Genomic DNA, 6,000 nt, shown 5'->3' with positions numbered 1-6,000 from the left:
AAATCTTCTACGTTTTCTGTCTGAAAAAAAAAACTTTTATGTAAGTCTCAAGCTCGACAGACAAATTTGCTAAGGACACAACACTAGTTTGACACTCTGAACATAGTTTTCTACATTCTTTTAGTTTACACTGTTGTTTTTGAGAAATTAGATGTCAATCTGTTTTCTTCCATAGATATCCTGGCTTTTTTCCCTCTATTTTTAAGAGGTGTTTGGTTTTGGTTTTGGGGTTTTTTTGATACTCAGAAAGTTTATTACAAAATGTCTTGATGTCTTGATGTGGATTTCTTTTTTTTTTTTTAACTTACTTGGAACTTTAGAGACTCCCTGCTTCTAAGGATTCATAGTTGTTTTATCTTTTCTAGGTAATTCTCAGAACTTTTTCTTCAAATAGGGTTTCTCTACATTACCTTTGCTTTTCTTCAGGAAGCTCAGTGAGACATTTATTACATTGTCTCACTGCATCTTTCACGTTTCTTGATTTCTCTTTGATAATATCTTAACGCTTCCTCTTGCTACATTCTGGATTTTTTCAAATATCTTCTATTTATTAATTCTCTCTTCAGCTTGGTTTAATGTGTTGTTTAACCTATTCATAGTGTTTTTCATTCTTATTACTATTTTTTTTATTTCTACAATTTCTATTTGAATCTTTTCAAATCTGAATATTCAGTTTTTAAAACCCCTTGTCCTACACTTACACTTCAAATATATTTTTATTTCTTTAAACACATTAAATATACTAATTCAGGTATTACTGAATTTGTGGGTCTGAGGGTCTGAGGCTGCTGTGTTGATTTTTAATTTGTTTGGTTGTTTTATGTTTTATTTTGTTTTTCTGTTTGTTTGGGTTTTTTTGACTACTTGTGCTCTTGGTTGCTTCTTTCCTTGAATTTTACTATTTTGTTATCATAAACACATGTTCCATAAACTTCATTTTATGGAAGTGGAAATTTTTGAGGTCCAGACTTGAAAGGTACATTACTCCAGAGAGGATTTATATTTGCTTCTTCCAAGCATCTTGGGACACTGCCAACATAGGGTCACTTTATAATAAATTATCAGCTTATGGTATCTGAAATACAAACGTAGCATGAATTTGGGCCCCAAACCTCTGAGATAGCCAGCTTACAGGGAAATTTTTCCCTCCCATCCAGAATCAAAGCCAAGGAAGGAATTTTCTTAGTTCATCATTTCACTGGCTAACTTTGAACATCTAGGCTTTTTTTTTTTTTTTTTTCAAATCTCTAATCTGATATCCTTTCTGGTACAGTCTTAGTCTTTCTTCATGACCCACATTGATCAACAAAACCAATGCTCTAAGTCATGGGAAAACAGTAGATGATTTTAGAGGAATAGCTGATTTTCACCACTGGTTTACCTGTATTGACTTGTATTTTTGTTTTATTTTTCAGCCTCCTAGGTTTTCCTTTACTTTGTTTCCAGTTCAGCAATGCATTAAAAATATATATTAGGGGCACCTGGGTGGCTCAGCTGGTTAAGCGACCAGTTTCGGCTCAGGTCACGATCTCCCGGTTCTTGGGTTCGAGCCCCACATTGGGCTCACTGCTGTCAACCTGGCAGCACAGAGTCCACTTCAGATCCTCTGTCCCCCTCTTCTGCCACCCCCCCAACTTGCTCTCTCCCAAAAAATAAATATTAAATATACATATATTAAAATATTTTAATGAGAATTTTTAAGTATGGGAGGATTTTAGAATTTCTAGTCCGTAATAATGTTTGAAATAGATGTCTTCTCAGACACAGAGCATTTTCTTCTGTTATTTTAAAGAACCTATAACAGATTTCATTATATATTATTTGAGTCATTTATCTGTGTGTTTTCCTCTCATAGGAGCATGTAGAGTTCCCGGAGGAAAAGTAACTTCTTATTCAGTGTTTCCCTTCCCCAGTTACAGGGTAAGGTTTTGCCTTGAGTAGGTGCCCCATAAATAAACGATCTAATGGCCTTAGTCTCTCTCTCTCTCAGAATTCTATAGAAGGTAGGCCTATCACAGAGTACTTACCATACTGCAACAAACCATTGGAATTTCTCCCTACTCAATGCATTAGAGTTCCTCGTAGGAAGTGATCTTGTTTTATTGTCCTTACATTCTTAGAGCTGGGTTTACAGTTTGGCCTATAATAAACACTAAATAACTCAAAGGAGTCATAGCCTCAATCTCCAAGCCTGGTACGTCAGGCAGGAAAAAGCAACTGTATTCATTTCAAGAATGACACTGAATCCAGTGATTCAGATGGTCTGGGCCACTCCTGTCAAAGCCGAGACAGCAGAAACTTGATAGTCTCTGTTGTCATCTTTTCTGAGAGTTGTTTACTTTAGGGGCCAGAGACCAAGGCAGAATAAAAATAAATTAATTAAAAAAAAAAACTTTTTAAAATCAAAAACCTTTTCTTCCTGTTGTAAACTTTGATGAGTTTCCCAAAAACTTCTAAATCATTCTGCCTTCCATTCATTTCAGGGAAAACAGATGTTCAATACTTCAGCAACTTTGGTTAAGTTCTGTAAATGAGCTTAGACTGGCAGAGTTGAAATGTCAGAGTATGTACTAGAATGATAGTCTCTTGCAAAACTTCATAAATAGACATTCAAATCTGAAATCTTCTGTATTTTCTGAAAAAGATTTCTTGGTTAAGACTATGAGCACCTTGTAACACTTTAGACTTTATCAGAGTCTTATTTTGACCTACTGGAGGTCATTTCAGTCCACGGAATGAAGGCTAAGGCCCACCAAGACAGAAACATCCTGATTCCTAATGAGGCTCTAGTGAGTTTCACTTGGGGGGTCCAGACTGCTTGAATTGGGCCACTCCCTTTTCCTGCATGCCCCTTTTGGGCATATCAGCTCCAGCTTGTGGCCTGTAGTTGCCAAATATGTAATTTGCTAGGAATTCAGTAATAGTCTCCTTGACCTGTAGGCTTTAAATTTTGCTATGTTGCCCTCTGCCTTCTAGGCCTTCATCTCTTCCAGAAGTTCTATCCCATAGCCTGACTTAACTTTTGATTTTTGTTATATAATTCTCCACCTCTGACACAGAAATAATAATGTGAAGCAATGCTTTGAACACATCAAAAGAAACTATGTTAAATAATTTCCAATGTGAAGTGACTAGTCATTTTTTTCTCTAAAGTTCCTCAGGATTTCCATAAAACTTACTGATGTAGCCTGAAAATATGCGTTGTGTAAAGGGAAATATAACATTTGATGTCAAAATTCATCTTCATTGTCATCTCCTCTAAGAATACTTTTCTGACTTCTCCCACAATTTAAATCAGATGCCTGCTCTTTGAAATGATAAAATTTGGCATTTCAAAGACCCTTACAAAGAGCCAAAAACACAATGTTAATGCCTTCCATGGAAAGTCATGTTTCCATCCATTTGTTTGTTCATTAAATATCAAATATTTAAAGTACATCCTGTGGGCCAAGATTTGTCCTGAACTGAGTTTATGATAATGACCTCAAATGATACATGATCCTTACCCTCCTTGAGCTCCTGTCTAATAAGGAAGAAAAAATGTATAGATACAATAGAATGTATAATTACAAATTATGATGAATTCTGTGTAAGGAAATGATAGGCAGTTAGGGGAGAAGGCAGCAAAGTGATTCATTTACACTTTGGGATGAGAAAAAAAGATATTTGGACCAAAATCTCAAGGATGAGTCATCGTTAACGGTGTAAGTTGAAGTGATGGAGCAGTTCAGACAAGGAACTAGCATGTGCTGAGGTCCTGGGGCAGAGAAAGCTTAGGCATACTTCAGGACCTGGAGAAAGTGCAAATGATATGAAGGGAGGGAGGGAGAGGGGAGGAAAGATGAGATTGGTGAGAGACAGTGCCAGAACTTAGCATGATGCTAAGCAGTTTTATTTTATTCTAACTGATTTCATTATAAATGTATCTCATTAAGTCCTCACAACACCTTTTGAGATGAATACTACTATTAGCTTCATTTCACAAGTGAGGCACTTGAGGCTCTGAGAGATAAGGTAATTTGCCAAATATTACACAGCCAGTGAGGGGCATAAGAAGATTAGAAAACTTAGCTACAGATTTCAAAATCCAAGTTTAAGCTTTTAAAAATGACACAAATCTGCCTCCCTATATTGCCAGAGGACCCTGTGCCAATCGTCATTATAGCATTACATCACAGTATTTCAGCACGTACATCAACGAATAGCACTGTCTTTTAACTGACAGTTTAAAATTAAAAAAATAAAAACATTTTCTGGTAGACCAAAAGCTCTGTGAGAGAAGGAATCAGATCACTGCTTTGAACATAGTAAGACCATACCCTTATCAAATGAATAAACACTAGCATCAGATAAACAAAGTTGGAAAGATTTTGAGCTAATCAGACTCATATCTATAAGGCTTAAAAAAAAATGGGGGAACAGAGAAGAAAACCTAACTTAGAAACTTTTGGCCAAAACGTTTGGCCAGTCTGTTATGAATATCAAGAAAATATTAGAAATAATTTAATATGTTTGAGACATGTTTTTGGTGGGGCAGGGAATGATTTTCTCATCTTCACTAATTGTAGATTTGAGTAAAGTGATATGATTTCAAGACATGTTAATAGGAAATAAACATGCTTTAAAACAATTTTTATTGCTATTCCTCCAAAGAACTTTTTCACTGCATGGAAATAGTCCATTCATGATGATTTCAACCAAATAGTAAAAAACTAAAACTCAAATTGTACTTTAGGCAAGCTAATTTTTTTCAGCACTAACACTAGCTGAATTACACATATTATAACCATACTGCCATTTACTGGAGCCACACTAAGTACTCCCTAGATATTCATTCACTTTGTTTAATATATAAATGCAATTATATTTTTATTGAGTGCTTACTATGTGCTAGGCATTCTTGGCCTCAAACACAACTAACAAGGAATTGATGTTCCCAGAAGATTTCATGCTGCTCTTTATTAAACTGCAAGAACTAGTCAATATGTTATTCGTCAAGTCGTGAAGGTCTATGACGAAATGAGCTCAGAGTATCTTAGAATAGAAAAATTCTGGGAAATTTCTACCACAAGTAACTTCCTATGGTTCTCAGCCAATGCCTCAGGAGATTCTCTTCTACGACTTCAAACTTAGCTCTGTGGCCCTTTGCTGTTTGTCTTTGCCCAATGGTCCTGCTCAGTAAGGAGTGTGGAAGAAAATCCAAGCTCAGGGAGGCAGTGAGGGTTGGAAATTTATTTTATTATATGCCATTAAATGTAAGTACACAGATTCATTACTCAGTTCAACTTGGAGCAACTTATTGCAAGCTATTACATTTCCTTTCTAATCCAAACCTTCCTCCTGTCCCAAATATGAACTGGAAATCTTTCTATCTCTCTTTCTCTTTTTGCCTCTGGTCCCATCAATGAGGAGGCCATCTCTTTGGTTTTTCCATCTGTTAAACTCAAGGTTAGGTGAGACTAGGCCTCAAACATCTTTCTAACTTCTTGAGCAAGAGTGCCCTCCAGATCTCCCGCTTACAGATATGGCTCTTTCCTACACAATTTCTCTGTACCTAGGTGAATATCCTTCCATAACTATCCCTTTGACCACATTTTTAGCTGATTTGCCTCTTCTCTGCTGTTATACTCCTTTCTGAATCTTCCTTCAGTTACTCCAACCCATAAAAAATCATTTTGTTTCTGTGATGGTTTTCTTTTGTTTGAGTTCTGCCCCAAACCCCAGGCACCAATTCACTAGGATGATATGAAAATCGTATTTGCATTCCTGATCTCTCCATATTACTAAGACCACAGTGCTCTATGTGACAAGCAGCCATGTTTTCTTCACAATAAAATGTAAATGTGTGAATATACATTATATATAAAATACGTATTAATTATTATTAATACACAATATACTATTTAACAGTATATATTTGTATACACACACATATGCTTCTCAATAAATTGGAGGTTGTACAGAATCTTGACAAAGATGTGGCAGAAACTGCAGGTTAAT

The sequence above is a fragment of the Panthera uncia genome, chromosome B4, assembly GCF_023721935.1.
Source record: "Panthera uncia isolate 11264 chromosome B4, Puncia_PCG_1.0, whole genome shotgun sequence".
Lineage (NCBI taxonomy): Eukaryota > Metazoa > Chordata > Mammalia > Carnivora > Felidae > Panthera > Panthera uncia.
Note: the sequence above shows the minus strand (reverse complement) of the source record.